The 16,787-nt window shown below is 50.4% G+C and overlaps 1 protein-coding gene and 1 non-coding gene across 2 annotated transcripts in view; both read right to left on the reverse strand.

Annotated features, from left to right (window-relative positions):
* The window catches only part of HK1 (hexokinase 1), a 74,111-nt gene that overhangs the window by 56,145 nt on the left and 1,179 nt on the right, over window positions 1-16,787 (reverse strand). The window lies entirely within an intron of this gene.
* Window positions 13,480-13,552, reverse strand: TRNAE-UUC (transfer RNA glutamic acid (anticodon UUC)). Its single transcript has one exon. It is a non-coding gene; the product is annotated as a tRNA-Glu (tRNA).

Raw genomic sequence — 16,787 nt, forward strand, 5'->3', positions numbered from 1 at the left:
TCAGTAGTTGTGGCTCACGGGCTCTAGAGCACGGGCTCAATGGTTGTGGCGCACGGGCTTAGTTGCTCCATGGCATATGGGATCTTCCCGGACCAGGGCTCGAACCCGTGTCCCCTGCACTGGCAGGCGGACTCTTAACCACTGCACCACCAGGGAAGTCCCCCACATTTCACCTTGTTAAACTGGGACCCTGGTCACTTCACTCCCCTGGTCAAAACCTTGTAAAGCCCCCCACATTGGAGGCGCCTACACTCGGCGGGTGTGGCGCCGGGCTCTCTGCACACCAGCCAAACCACCTCTACCATTCCTGGGAGGTGCCTGGCTCTCCTGTTGAAACGCCCTTCCTTCTCTTCCCAGCTACTCAAAGCTCACCTCCCCTTCAAGGTTCAAATCAAATGTCACCCCTCTTGCAGACATCAAGACCCTCGGGGTGCAGATAATGCCTCCCTCAGCACTGATCTCTCTGCATGGTCCAGCCTGGATCATCACTTTCTACGCCTGTCACCTGGACAGTGTCTGCTCCATTCACCTTGACTCCCCGTGTCTCACAAGCAGCTTCACACACGGCAAGTTTCTGGCAGATGGACAGACAGATTTATGACCCGATGAGGATGAAAAGACCTTTGACGTGATCTGCTTCTGAGAATGGCTTCTCATGCTTTCTTTTCAGGGTGGCTGGAAACGTCCGACTCAAGGACACAGAGTCATTTCTGCATATTTTGGTCCTGAGCAGCCTTCTCGCTCTGGACTCCATGCCTCGTGCTCCCCCAGGCCCTGCCTGTCTCCTGTCTCAGGGACAATCAGGGCACTGGCAGGAGTCCCCCAGTGTCCTCTGTGGCCAGAGACAACCCTGCCCCGACCCGCATCTCTTCTACCGCAACTACCTTTTCCTTTCCACTTCGTGAGAAAGCAGCGCAGAGAAGGGCAATCAGAAACCGCCGAGAGCTGAAAGAGAAATGGCCAGAACACAGCCCTAGAAGACATGCTCTGTTCTACCCCCAAGGCTGGCAGCGCTTATCCGCAGCCCTTGCTGTCACCACGCCCACGTGCTGGTCGGGAGAGGCAGTCACGCGTACACGAGCGGCCACAGAAGCACATGGGGGCTACCAAGCACAAACTGGAGAAGGCTACTGGAAGGGGTGATGTCAGAGGGTGCGTCCAGCACAAACAAGAGCGTGTGTGAAGGCCAAAGGTGAGGGAGGGAGGGTGGTCTGTGGGATGACGGAGCACACAGTGCAAGAAGTGAAGCAGCTGCAAAGGCTGCCAGGAGCTAAGCCTGCAGGGTCTCGTACACTGGGCAAGCGGGTTTAGACTCTAAACGTGACTCTACTGAGTATTCAACAGTGACACGTTTCAGAAAGCTCAGCTGTGCGCTGGGGCGGGGACGGGTGAGCGGTACCAGCAGTCACGGCGCTGCTCTGGCATGTGGACATGTTTCCACTACCACACTCCTCACCCTACATCACGATTATCTGTCTACTGACATGCCTATCTCCTCCAATAACATGTGAGTTCCCCAGGAAAGGAAAGACGGAGGAGACCTCTGGAACTACCCAGTTGCCTGGCACAATAGAGGAATTCAATGAATGCCGGATGCTAGAATAGTACTTCATAATTATATCAAGTGCTTTCACATCCAATATGTCATTTAACCTTCAGAACGACCCTGTAAGGGGGACGTTCTTTTTTTTCTTTTTTAAAATTTATTTATTTATTTATTTTTGGCTGCGTTGGGTCTTGTTGCTGCACGCAGCCTTTCTCTAGTTGCGGCACACGGGCTTCTCATTGCAGTGGCTTCTCTTGTTGCGGAGCACGGGCTCTAGGCACACGGGCTTCAGTAGTTGTGGCTTGCGGGCTATAGAGCGCAGGCTCAGTAGCTGTGGCGCACGGGCTTAGTTGCTCCGCGGCATGTGGGCTCGAACCCATGTCCCCTGCATTGGCAGGTGGATTCTTAACCACTGCGCCACCAGGGAAGTCCCAGGGGGACATTCTTAATCCCCATTCTACAGTTGTGAAAACTGAGGCTCCAAGAAGCTAAGTGATTAGTTCGAAGCACACAGCCAGGGAGTCAGTCCCATACCTAAGAGTCTAACATTCTCCCTACAACCGTCTCCATCCCTTGGAGAAGGCCAGTCCCCCTACCATGTGGAGATCAGGCCCAAGCAAAGCTGCTGAGATTTTCCAGCTGACAGGGAGAAACTTCTAGAAGAAGCAGGGCTCCACAGCCAGCCTGCCTCCTAACTCGAGGCACAGCTCAGCACACGGACAGTGATCCCAGAAGCCAGACGTTTTCAGGACAGCCAATCAAACCCGAATAGAGGCAAGAAGCTCAAACAAGAAAACAGGCTGGGGATATAGAAGACGACCTGGCCCAAAGCGTAGAAGGAAGGAGGGCTTTCCTCCTCTGGTTCAGGTTCATGAATCATCACGTGGTACAACTCCTCTCAGAAGAGACGTGGAAATTGGGGCCAGAAAGAGGGTACAGCTTAGGGCAGAGCTGGAACTGACTTTGAAGCCTCCTGGATCTCAGGTGCATGAGAATAAGCCAAGGGGCACCCCTTCTGGTCCTCAGGAGCTCAGGAGGGGCCTTTGAACGGCACAGATCCTGGGGCTGGGCTGCAGGTACCCCTCAACGCTGCCCAGCCAGGCAGACACCTGGTGCAGGGCTCAGCAGATCCACACCATATGGACTAGCCCTTTAAGCAGCCCAGGAAGCCCTGGAACAAGAGACATTTGCAGAATACTCCCAGGGGACCAGAGTGCCCAGCACCTCACTGAACAAGGGGCCTCTTTCCTCTCATTCAGACTAGCCCTGCCTCGCAGCTGGCCGGGCTGCCCCTGTCCACCTGGGAAAGAAGCTGGGAAAGGGTGGTGGGTGGAAGGGGGTAGAAAGGAAGGGTGTCCTCCTGCCCATTTGCTCCAGATCTCTGCAAGAACCCCAGTATAAGAGCTGCTTTTCTTATAGGAGGTTGGCCCAGAAGCCCAGGAGGGGAGAGATGGAGGAGGGATGCAGGGCCGGAGGACAACTTCTGGCTCTGGGAGGTTTGGCCGAAGTCTGGGTCCTTTCAGCATTTCCCTTTCAGCCCCCTCTCCACAGCAACTCCAGATCTTTTCCTCTCCCCTCTCTCTCCCCCTCCCTCTCACATTTCCACAATTCTTGCTCTTCTCTTAGGATGCTGCCTCAAACTCTGCTGCTCTGGCCAAACGCCGGTGCCCAAAGAATCGCACCTGTGCCTCCAACCCCCAGCCCTACATTTTGGTGACAGGAGGGCACAGCACCTCTTCTGGTGGGCTTCAAGCTGCAAGCCTTTGGAACATCTCTCATAGGATGTCTGTCACAGACAGAAACAGAGGCTTCCAGGAGTCTGTGATAGGAACCCCCTGGGCTCCCTTTCACACATGGTGTCTGACACAAGTATTCAGGACTCAGTCAGACTGGGAAGGAAATGGGGGAGGCCCCAGGGTCCCAGACACCATATGGCAAGCTGGGTCCTACAGACTCTCGACTCAGACTGATGACGCCCCTGTCCAGCCTCCAGGGCATCTTTCACCACCACCCCCCACCACCACCGCCAGGGGAAGAGCCCTTCTCCCAAGGGTGGGAGCCGAGGCGGCTGCACAGGGCAGGCACTGGTGCCCCACTACTGTGCAAATACTGGTCCTGGGGTGTCCTTCCTGCGGACCAAGAGGGCCTGGAAGCTCTCATCGGCTCCAGAAGCAGGAACACAGCAGAGGCAGAAGGAGATGTCAAAAGAGAACACAAATTCACCAAGCCCCGCTGGCCCAGAGCTGTCCGGCCAGTGGAAGAGCCCAGCGACCCTGCACTGCTCTAAACTCAAACATTTCTGTGCCTGACCCCAGCCCCACCTCCTGGTCCCAACAGACACGTATGAAAAAAAACAATTCAAGACTGTACATGCCCAAGTGGATAGGCTGGTCATGGCAGGAGGCTCCGTAACCACTGGTGACCCGGGCACTCTGACCCCCTGTGGGAGGGGTAACAGCCATGGAAAATTTTCACTCCCTCTCTCGTCCATTCTTCCGTGAGGATCAAGAATGAGGCAGAGCAACAGGTGTGACTGAAGCTGATCGGCACAGGCCTACGAAGTGAACGTTCCAAGTGAGACACTTTACTTGCAAAGGAAATTGGGGAGCTGGCAGTGAAGCATTAAGAAGGACTCTTGCTTAAGGGCAGGGCAGAGATTTCAACATCAGATTCACTTCTCTTTCTTAAGGAGACTGACTCAGGAACGAATGGGTCCAGGGGGGTTAATATTATTTTAATAAGAGCTCACGTGTGCAGAGGGCTCTGCTATTTATACACACAACTTTCACACACATTATCCCACCTGGACGGCATACAAAGAGAAGCAGTGAGCTCATGGATGCCAGGGGTCTGGCATGAAGTGATGCCTAATGTGTTAGCTCCCCTTATGCCGGCACAGAAACCCAGCAAAGAAAGCGGTAGTCGAGGAAACTGAGACCCATGACTCACACAAAGTCACATGGTTTACCAGTGGCAGCTGGATCTACATTCCAGGTCTTCTAACCCCTCATTTTGGGCTTCTTCTTACAGATTTCTATCTTTTCTTACATGGCGGGAAGAACACAGGGCTATGGATGAAGAGAACTGGGTTCAAATCTAGGACCTGCCATTTATTTACTGTATGACTTTGGACAAGTTACTTAACCTCTCTGAGTCCTGATTTCCTCACTTTTAAATGACGACGATAATTATACTTTCACCTCAGAGAGCTATTCGGAGAATTTTAATTATGTACCAAGAATTCTTCCCAACCTTCCAACGAAATGACGGAGAGGGAATCCATCTCCCTCACTCCCTTGTCTAACTCATAATCACATATCCCTAATTCCTTTTACCTAAATACCTAGAGAAATGCATTGATTACCAAATATTACTGACCTATTTTGTAGAAAAGAAAACTAAAGGTAGGTGGTCATTTGCCTGAAACCATAGCAAATAAAAGATTCTCACAAAAGTCCTCTGAAACATTTGGATTGTTTTATTACTTAAAAAAAAAGCTAACAGTACATTATAGTAACAATAAGTAATATACACTTATTAAAAAAATTCGAACAATACCTAAATGCACAAAAGTAAAAAGTCTGAGTTCTTCCCTCAATCTCCCCAGAGAAATCCCTGCTAAAAGAGCTTTATGTTCTAGGACAGTTTTCCTACCTAAACAAACATTCATACATACAGGGCTTGGGTTTTTTTGTATTTCATTTTACAAAAAATGGAATCACATTATAAACAGTTTCTCCCTTGAAACCTTAACTCCTCCTCTATTTCCTCGGGGAACTGCCTCCAAGACTCACACTACCAGCCATACTTAGATTTTCTCAGGACCCTACCTGGCTCAATGATGGGGCATGGACTGGGTAGTACAAACACCTGCGTCAGACTCCAGCTTTGCCATCCTGCAGGCACCTCAGTCTTTCCATCTGTAATGTGGGTGTGTTCACCTGACTCTGACCTAGGAAGGCCTCTCTACTTTGCATAGCACTTCACATGCTGGTCCTTAAACTATCTTGTCCAGAGAAGCAGGGCAGGTGCCATCACATTCAATGCCCTAAGGAAAAATTAGAGGCTAGAGAGGTTATTCGACTGGCCAAGGTGACCGCTGGTCAGCAAGAAAACCGGAGTAGACACCAAGTTCCTGGTTCTGTGGTCCTTCCTCAGTACCTTTCTTGCTCAGGCCAGGGCGAACCCAGGCCCAGGGCTTCCGAGAGCAGCGAGACGTGGGAACATGGTGGCATTAATGCCACAGCTCCATCCACTGCAGGAGCGGCATGGCTCCCTTGCCTTGCAGAAAGCACGCTGCTCCAGCCTGATTATTTTGGAAGCCTCGTTCACCCTCCAGCAGCTACCAGGGATCTGAACTGCTCATTTCCCCTTTCACACAATCCTGGGAAGGAAGTTCAAAGGCCATAGCAAGCCCAAAGGTCCTGGCCCGATGGGACCCTCCGCCGTGGTGGGTGCCATCCCAAGCCGTCCTCCTGCAGGTCCAGCCCTCTTCCTGCCTGCCCAGCCCCACCTCACTGCCAAGGGTGTCGGCCCCAAGGAGCCTACATTTCTATCCTGCTTTTGGCAGCTGGTACCTGAGCAGAGAGGGCACTGGCCACAAGGAGAGACATTTTGGACCCTGTGGGTTCCCTACCAGGATCATCTGCTCCCGGCACCCTCCTGCCCTCTGCACCCCCGATGGTCCTTCCTCACAGATCCACCTCTATTACTCGGCTGGCTTGGCCTGTAACTGCGTCTCTGCACTCCACTCCACACCCACCTCCTCCGAAGGGGGCACCATGATCCGCCCGCCCAGCACCAGCTGCTGCTCTCCTCGGCATCCCCTCGGCCCTCGTGCTACGTAGGAGCAATCTGCCCGCGCCGCAGCAACACATGCATGGTGCACGCCTCCAGCTAGACCGTGAGCGCCAGGGGTGCAGGGGCCATGCTTCCAACTTCCTTGTGTCCCCATGCCCTCAGGTGGCTTCTCAGCTGGGCTCAGTGGCTGCTCTCCTGGAGGGGCAGGAAGGCCTCTGGAGACGTTTGGCCCGGGAGGTCTTCTCGGAAGGGTCTGCTGGCTCAGATAAGGCCCGAGACTCCTGTTCCCTGAATGACCCAGCCCTTCTCCAGCACCAGCCCCTCACTTCAGCCTCAGGGCAACCTGCATGGAGCCAACAGGCCCTCCCTGAGCGATGGAGAGTTCCAGGCGCTCTCAGACGCCCGCTTCGCCTCACAACATCTGCACCTCAAGGCCCAAGGGGACATATAAACGCTCTACAGATAATCAGGAGTCTCCACTCTTCAAGGCTCCCAGAGACTGTGGAATATCTGAAAGAGGAAATGTGTTTGGGAAAATAAGTTCCACTTTAGAGGCTTCTCAGTGAAAGCTGTGTGTGCAAATATCCGCAACGCATCAGGAGTCCCTTCGGCATGTTGAAACACTATAAGGGAAGGTTTCCCTTCTCCAGCCCCTTTATCGAAATTCAGACACAGCTCTCGGTGCCTTATCTATCATTTAATTGATGCTTCTGAACTGTTAGTTCCATTTCAGTGAGCACGGACGCAGCACCTATTAAGCACCGTGGACTGTTCATACATACAACACTTCTGTTTAATCACAGCAAATCAGGAAGCAAACGGGATCCCCATTCTCGATGAGGAAACTGAGGTTTTGGGAACTGTGATGTAACAGTCAGCAAGGATGGGTCCCCTGCTGGGCACTTCCACCTGCCCTGATCCAAGCTGCACACTTGCAGGGTGGGCGTTATCAGCCCTGTTTTACACGGGAGGAACCCGGGGCCCTGAAGCCAAGCGAAAGGCCCGAGCGTCCAGCACCCAGGGTGGCTCTGGCTTCAGACCCCAGCCCCAGTGCTCCCTCCCTGCTTCCCCAGACTCCTCTTGCTAGGAGGACCACAGAAGGCCGTGAGGTCATGCCCAAGGTCCTCCTGGTGACCTTGGCTCCTGCTAAAAGGCACTTTCTGCTGGTGAGAGACCAGGCCCTTGCCCAGACGAGAACAAAGCTGTCACACTGAACTAGCTAAAAATAAAGGAGGTACCCAGTCCCTCAAGGGGAACAGAACAGCCCTGGAATGTGGCGGGGCAAGAACAACAGGCTTCATTCTGGGCCTCAAGGTCAATGGCTTGGGCAGGGCCAGGCACCAGACTCACAGTTCCCAATGTGCCAGGTGCCTCCAGACGAGAGGGAAGAGAGGGTCCGAAGTACGGACAACTCTGCTTTCACTATGAGACAACCAGACCCCACAGCCATGGCTCGCAAATACTGCAGTGATGGGAGCAGACTGGGCTGGAAAGCTAAGGACTTCAGGCCTCCTCCAGCTATACAGATTCCTTCTATAACCTTGGGCAAGTCACTTCCATCTCTGTGTTTTTCCATCAGTAAAAAAGCAACAATGAAAACTGCCCTCTCGTCTTCATATGGTGGGCATAGGAGCTCCATGACACCATGGATTCCTCAGAACACAGGCTTTTCAAAATCCCATGGTGGCAAAGCAGAATGGTACCCAGGATCCCTGCCCCGGCTCAGGGCTCTAGCCGCTTACCCTCTGTTATCCAGGAAGCTACACTCCCCCACCATGCCTCTGCAGGTGCCCACAGGTGTGTTCTGGGTGAACGATGATAACATCTGACATTTGTACAGTTCAGGACGCTTTCCAAGTGTTTCCATATCCATTCTCTGATTTGATAAATGGGCAGATAGTGAGGTACGAATCATTTACCCCATCTGACAGATAAGGAAACTGAGCCCCAGAGAGCTTGATGTCCACCTAACAACACTGCTCAAGCTAGAGGGATCCTTGAGAGATAAAGGATTCCAGGCTCCTGGCTTTATAGATGAGGAAATTGAGGCCCAAGAACCACAGGAACCCACTGCCTTAAATGCAGAGTGCCTCTGCCTGAACTTCTGAGGCATAAAATTCCCTGTCTAGCAGAGTGCTTCCAGCAGGAATTTTCTAGTAGCCAGATTTTTTAAAAACAGGTGAAATTAGTTTTAATAACAGTTAACCCAATATATCCAACATATTATTCCCTCATGTAATATTTTTTAAATAATCAATGAGCGATTTTATATATCTTTGTCATACAGAGTCTTCAAAATCCTGTATTTTATGTTCAACAGCACATCTCAAACCAGACTTGCCACATTTCAAGTGCTCAAGAGCCATATGTGGCTGGTGGCTACTGTTGTGGACAGCAGGGCTCTAGCACTCCAATCACATCCCCATCATGGGAGCCTTGGGTGATGATTTCTGCTGGGAGCCCACTGCAATGCACTGCTTTAGAAGCCTGAAGCCCTGGACCGAAGTCCTGGATCTGCATAACAGTGAGAGCTGCCTACTAGTGTCAGACAGACCTGTGTCTTCATCCCAGCCCTCTGTTCTCTGGCCACCAAAGATCAGATCACTTCCACTTCCTGAAGCTTGCCTGCCCCGCATGTAAGATGCAGAAAGAAACACCTACACCCAAGCTTGCCAGAAGGACTTCACTAAATCAAGCATGTAAAAGTATTTTGAAAGTGGAACAGAACTTTGCAAATGTGAGTCGGTGTCTTTGTTACAAGGAGGGCCTGTGGTCTCCAACTCAACTCACCCCACCCACCCAGAGAGGGTCCCGGAAGGCACCAGGGGACATTAGAGAAATGAGATCAGACTGAATAACAAGGCTGAAGGCAAACCCCACGTGTCAATCAATCAAGGAAATCAGCTGCTTACAGTAGGGTCGGGCAGAGGCTGGGAGAGAAAGCTAGAATAATAATGCCTTATAGGGAGCATGGGGAGGTCTTTCAGGGAAAGCACTGGCCTCCCCAGGTGTCCTCTTTTAATTGCAAACAGGATGGAGGGAAGGGGACAAATGAAAAGGGTACAGAGAAAAATTTGAAAACCAGAGAAAATCCCTAACATTCACTGTAAAAGACTTTATTGGGTCAATTTCCTGCCCAAGTGGAGGGAGCTGGTCAACACTGAGCAGCTTGGGGGTGGAGGGGTAGAGAGGTGGGGATGGCAGGCACAAACCAGTGTGCTGGTGCTGGGGAGGATGGGGAGGAAGGGGGGGATGGGGAGGATGGGGAGGATGGGGAGGAAGGGGAGGATGGGGAGGATGAGGAATGGGGATCGGGGGAGTTTGGAGGGTCTCGTGCCCAGCTCTGCCCTGGCCCCGCCTCTTTCCTTCCCTGAATCTGTTTCCCTCAACAGCAAAATCAGAGTTGGATGTGTTATGGTGGAAAAGAACATGGGTTTCTGAGTCAGGGGCCTGGTAGTGTTTCTGTCCCTATCACTCATGAGCTGTGTGGTCAGCAAGTCACTTCACTACGTGGGGGCCTCAGTGTCCTCATTTCTAAACGGAGATGATGCCTTCCTCAGGTGGACAGAAGTAGGGGCTCTCCCAGCAATTCCACTCCTACACACATACCCAAGAGAAATGAAAGTGTATGTCCACACAGGGAAAACTGTTCACATCAGCATTATCATAACAGCCGCAAAGTGGAAGCAACCCAAATGTCCCTCAATTAACAAATGCATAAACAAAATGTGGTATACAGAAACAACTCAATATTATTCAGTAATAAAAAGAACTGAAGTACTCATACATGCTATAGTATGAATGAACCTTGAAAACCTGCTAAGTGAAAGTAACCAGACACAAAGGTCACACATTATATAATTCCATTCATATGAAACGTCCAGAAGAAGCAAATCCATTTAAAAAAAGAAAGTAGATATCAGGGTGGAGGGAGCAATGGGGAGTGAAGGCTTAATGGATATGGGGTTTCTTTTGGGGGTGATGAAAATGTTCTGGAAATAGATGGTGGTGACGTTTGTACAACCTTGTGAACATACTAGACACCACAGACTTGCACTCTTTAAAATGGTAAGTTGGGCTTCCCTGGTGGCGCAGTGGTTAAGAATCTGCCTGCCAATGCAGGGGACACGGGTTCGAGCCCTGTTCCGGGAAGATCCCACATGCCACAGAGCAACTAAGCCCATGCGCCACAGCTACTGAGCCTGCGCTCTAGAGCCCGCGAGCCACAAATACTGAGCCCGCCTGCCACAACTACTGAAGCCCACACACCTAGCACCCGTGATCCGCAATAAGAGAAGCCACCGCAATGAGAAGCCCACGCACCAGAACGAAGAGTAGCCTCCACTCACCACAACTAGAGAAAGCCCGTGTGCAGCAACGAAGACCCAATGCAGCCAAAGATAAATGAATTTATTAAAAAAAAATTTTTTTAAATGCTAAGTTTTATGGTATGTGACTTATATCTCAATTTAAAAAAAAAAAGCAGGGGCTCTGCCAGAAGACTCAATGCGTCTGAATGCTGGCTCTTCTGTTTATATCTGAGCCTCAGAGTCCTCATCCAAAAGTGGCGATCATAAGGGTACCCACCTCACGGGCGACCTGTGAGGATGTAATGCCTTTGGTGCAGCAAATGTGACAGGCATTATATATGTTGGCTTCAATTAGTATTGTTACTATTGATGATTAAATAAGATCCATTTTAGGAAAGAGAGGCCCCTAGTAGGCATTCAGTGCACCCTTCCCTCCAAGGCCCCCTCAAGGCCTCGGCCTCTGAGAGCCTGTAACCAAGCATGCAATCAGATGAACGTGATCTGACATTTTCTGCCTCCCCAGGGACCGCATTTGCAAAGGGCTGGGCTGCAGACCTCACACTGCAGTGTGCCTTGGAGGGGGCGGCGGGGGCAGGTGGCGCACAGCCACCCTCTCCTTTTACGGAAGATAGTCTGAGAGAGGCTGCCGGCATGAGCTTTCTGTAATAGAGAAACGTTTAGGGGACAGATAAGCCAGCCCTGCCCCAGTCAGATCCACCCAGGAAGAGAGTGTGTGCAGGCAAAAGCACACTTGTTTGTTTTAATTCCCAGAAAAGTTTAACGAATTCATGCTAGAGCACAAGGGGACACAGAGAGCCTTCACGAGCCTGTCTCTGTACGCCCTACCCCGCCACCACCTGGGCACTGTGCTAACAGCCAATGGGGTGGGCACTGCTCACAGTGAGCTGTCAACCTCACTCAGTAACACTCGGCAGCAAGGGCTCCCCTTCGTAAGGTAAACTAGGAAACGGCTAATTTTAAGCCAAGCTCAAATGTTGTATGTGAATGGAAATGGCTGGGACGAAAACAGTTTCTTTCAAAATTACCTATTAAAAAAGTTTAAGGTTTTACTGTAACCAACGGTTGGCTGTGGAACCATATGAACCTGTACAAACTTCTGACTGGACTAGGAGCTGACATGACCACGGAGGCAATTTGGCAAAATCTTAAACGTGGGAAGATGCACTCACTCCTCCACTGAGCGATTTCAGCCCTAGAAACACAGCCTAGAGCAACTTACGTGTGTACAGAAGGATCATGGGGGCACTGTCTGTAATTTGAAAAATCAGATACTCAAAGGCCTACCAAAAGAATAGATAAATTAGTTTGGTGTATTCACACAATGTAAGGGCATACGGCAGTTTAAATTGATGAAACAGAGGTATACAGATCAACATGGAAGAATGTCAAATATACAATGTTGAGCTTAAAAAAAAGCAAGTTGCAGAAGGATACAAACAGGATAACACCATTTACAAAAGGTTAAAGCCATATAAAGTAACACTACATACTGTTCATAGATACATGATATGTAATAAAAATATTAAAACATGCAGGAAATGATAAACACCAAACTCAGGACAGAGGTCACCTCTGGGAGGAGAAATGAACGTGACTTGAAGATGGGCATAGAAGAGGTTTCAGTCATGTCTATAATATAATTGTAATTGTGTCTGTTACCTCGCAAGCTGAGGAGTGGATACACAAGTGTTTGTTATGTTAACTTCAATATTTTTTACGCACCCCGAATATTTCATAATAAAATATTAACTCACACGTATTGATTTGTGGGGGAGAGAATTAAAATACAGATTCTAAGTTAAATTGTTCAAATCAACAAAGATGGGTTTTTCCTCCTAAAGGAAAGAAGTGGGGGGAGCAAGAATGGCCCTATGAATCCCATTCCAGATTTTCTAAGACCTTGAGAGTCATTCATCTCCTCTGGGCCTCCAGTCAGTCCCTGTTTCTAAATGGGGAATAAAATCTCTGCCTTCTGTCCACTGTACATAAGGCAGCAGGATGTCCAGGGGAGGAGCTGCAAGGGGGAGGGAGCTGCCCTGGGAGCTCAGGAATAATACTTCCTATCGTGACATCATCACTCAGGTTTCTGAAAGATCAGATGAAAGCATACACATACACACATGCTTGTTAGTGTGTCTATGTGTATTGTTAGGTATAGACAGACATATATACATACACGCACACATATAGCTACACACACAATTGATATCTGATATGGCACCCAGAAGGTGTCTTGGGATGCTCAGCGACAACAACCCATTAAAAAAAAAAGAGAAAGCAAGGGACTTCCCTGGTGGCGCAGTGGTTAAGAATCCACCTGCCAGTGCAAGGGATACAGGTTCAAGCCCTGGTACGGGAAGATCCCACATGCTGCGGAGCAACTAAGCCCGTGTACCACAACTACTGAGCCTGTGCTCTAGAACCCGTGAGCCACAACTACTGAGGCCGTGTGCCATAACTACTGAAGCCCACGTGCCTAGAGCCTGTGCTTCGCAACAAGAGAAGCCACTGAAATGAGAAGACCGTGCACCACAACGAAGAGTAGCCCCCGCTCGCCGCAACTAGAGAAAGCCCGAGTGCAGCAACAAAGACCTAATGCAGCCAAAAGTAAATAATATAAATAAAAATAAATTTATAAAAAAAAATTTTTAAAAAACAGAAAGCAAAGCTACATTTTGGTAACTATCTATTCAACTCTCCCTTACGAAGTTTCTAAGTATAATATTTCCATTTGTACATTTAGAGCCTGATTTTTTTTCTTTTTTTTTTTTTGGCCGTGCTGCACAGCTTGTGGGATCTTAGTTCCCCAACCAGGGATCGAACCCAGGCCCTTGGCAGTGAAAGTGCCAAGTCCTAACCACTGGACCACAGGGGAATTCCTTACAGCCTGGCTTTAAGCAACTCTTAGGCTAGTGATTTCCCACCCAAGATCTGATCACTGGCCCCTATAGCTCTCATAGCATTCTCTGTTTTGCACTTATCATAAGACAGCAAATAATTATTTATACTCCATGAGAATAGGGACTATTTCTACCAGGTTTATAGCTGTCACCCCATCCTAGCACAATACTCTGCACATAATAAAGGACTCAAACATTTTCTGAAGAAATGGTTGAGTTCCCATGATCGGATTTGATTCTAAAGGGCCTCATATCAATAAGCAGGTGCCTGCAGTCTAGCCACGACTGCTTCCTGGACATGGAGCTGTATGGATGCCTCTCTATCCAGCATCTCCCCCAGGGCCTCCTCAGACATGTTCAGCGCTGACTCCAGTGGCTAATTCTATCAGGCAGGAACCCCTGACTGCAGACACACATGGAGACAAATCAGTCTTTTCTCCAGAAAACAGGAGGAGTGTGGGAGGACAGCGCAGCACGGCCAGATGTGAAAGTCCTGCATACCCACCCACTTTCCCAGTTTATTCCCTCACGACAATCCCAAATTATCAAACCAAATGAAGTGCTGGGCATTTTCTTAGGGGGAGAACTCCAAGGAACATCCAAGGTAGAGGGGACAGGGATTATGAAATGAAGATTCCCCAGGGAGTGAGGCTCTCACTGGATGCTTGTATAACACCAGATCAAAAGGTGCACGAGATAGTTTTCATAATTTTCTAACTCTCATCTCTCTCACCCCTGAGCAATACGGAAATGGGCATTTTTTAAATGCTTGCTTTGGCCGCTGGAATACATGGGCTCCAAGGAAAATGAACTTGGTAGCCTTTTAACTGCTAAGCATACTCTCCTCTGCCTTCCTGAGCCAACCACTCGAGGACTCTGGACAAATCACACCTGTTGCTCACCTGCTTATGGGGATTCCTTAGGGTCATGGGGATCCCTCCCAGAGAAAATCCACTGGCATTTGCTCACCATCTGTCAACCCTGAAGGAAAGGACGTCTAGTTTTTCTTCAGAGGCCAAGTTCTGACCTTGCTGGACCCATCTTCCTTTCCTAAAGGAACAGAGCAGTACGTAATCCTTTACCCTCCTTCGAGCTCTTAATGGCTAACCCAAGTGGAGGAAGCAGGCAAGAGGAGAGGCATGTAAAAGTTACTTGGAGGTCAAAAGCCCCAGGCTCTAGCTGCAGAATTAACAGATGTCTGGTATTCTGATGAACGGAATCTTCCACAAGCACACATGTGCATCCTTTTCCTCCTAAAAGCACTAGAAGAGTAAAAGGGAAATCTATGTTTTATACTTAACTTCAGTCTAATGCCACGACACCCTTTTCACCGCACCACATCATCCAACACTATGCAGATGCAGTCTGGAAAGTGGGACTCCAGGCTGGGAAGCCAGATGCTTGGCCTGTTTCAACCCAGGATGTATTTATGAGGCTGAATTACTGATGTGTCTCATAGGCAATGGGGAGAGAAATGATGCCCTTTCATGATCACTTTTGTATCCTGAGCAATCCCACAAACCTTCCCTGGCACCAACCCCATCTTCCCTCTACACCCAGGCCAGAGGGCAAGTAGATGGATGAGGATTAGTGTGGGATGCCAGAGCTGTCTCCAGAGCTCCAGAGGCCACCTAGGGCTGGAGGGCTGAATCACCATGGCTGCCCACGCTGGCAGGTGCGGTGGGGTGGGGGCTGTCTTCACTGGGTCCTCATCAGGTTGCAGGTAGGGCCCAGTTCCCGCAGGATGAGCAGGGCTTGGAGTCCTGCAAGTGGAGGACGTACCTTGGAGTCCCAGGGTAAGTGGTAGGTAGGAAAAGCTGTGTCTCTAAAAAGTCCTGAGTCCCAGGAAAGCACATGGAGTCTCCCAGGATCTGCTTGAGTAGGGGCTGGGAAAACTGACTAGGCCATCAGAACAAGTGCCCACTATGTGCTCAGGAGGCCCAGGAAGCTTCCTGAGGACCACAATCACGGATGGCAGAGTCACACAGCCCATCACGAAGGCCAAGGTGCCCCCCTGGCAGGAATCCACATACTCCCCCCATAGAAAGCAGCCTGAGAACCCCTCCATGAGGTGCAAGAAAGCCAGCCTGTTTTCAAGACTCTCCTTGACCAATAATATTATCTGGTGGAAGCTCTGGCCTCAAGACCCACCTCCAGCAAGGTTCTGTCGCCAGAGGAGGGCGGGGAGGGAATTTCAGAATGCCAATCTCAGAGGGGGACTCGAGGATCAATTGATTCTGAAGTCACACAGTCAGATGCCTACAGGAGCCTGGTGGATAGAGTGTGAATCAGGCCACCACGAGAGTGGAGGGCTCTGGGGCCACACTAGATACTGCGTGCCTGATAAAACAGGTCCCACTGAGGGCAGTCCAAACCTCAACCCAGCTTGGCCCCTGGCGGCCACACAGGCGTTGGTGGCTGTGGATGCTGGAGGCTTACAAGGTCATTCAGGTCCCCATCTCAGTGATCTGCTGTCTTGAGCTACAGAGGGCACCGTGTGCAGGGAGAGGGCAGTGAACTCATCTATGCCTTAAATCCCCCACTGTGAAATGGGAAGAACATCAAGGATACACAGCACCACTGAAGAAAACTGGTGAAATGCACATGTGGACGTGCAGAGCTCCCCAAGCTCAGTGGTCAGAAGGAGGCTCCAGGGTGCTCCACGGGAGTGAGCATGAGTCCCACGGTTTGACAACTCTATAGTCACTGCCACTTGTAGCCATGAGGGACTGTGGCAGATTCCCAGGCCTGTCTCCTAACTACCCAACTCTGGTCCCCACTCAGCACAGGACCCAGGATCCAAGCAGCATCCCCAATGCCTTAGTCTCAGCACCTCCCCCTCAGCTGACTTCCAGGAGGAGCCTGTCAAGTTCCCAGTGGAGGGAGGCGGAGACCTGGGTCCCGCCCTGGCTCTCCCTCTAACTCCTCTGGTGACCTTGATGAGGTCACTGCCCTTAGCAGGCCCGTTTCCTATTGTGCCAGAGGAGGGGGCTGTCTTGGGCGGTTAAGAAGAGCACTGAACATCCTGTGGCTGCAGACCTGTGGCTCCTGCCTCTCACCTGTAGGTACAGCTCCTTTGTTTGAACTCCAAAGTCAGGTTGACTTTGCTGTCCACCCCAGCTTATCCCAGCAATAATGTCACCCATTCTAGGTGTGGGTGGGTCAGGAGATCTGTCAGGCGTGGCAATGATAAAATGGGCGTCTTTCCCT

Source organism: Lipotes vexillifer, unplaced genomic scaffold, assembly GCF_000442215.2.
Source record: "Lipotes vexillifer unplaced genomic scaffold, Lipotes_vexillifer_v1.1 scaffold708, whole genome shotgun sequence".
NCBI lineage: Eukaryota > Metazoa > Chordata > Mammalia > Artiodactyla > Lipotidae > Lipotes > Lipotes vexillifer.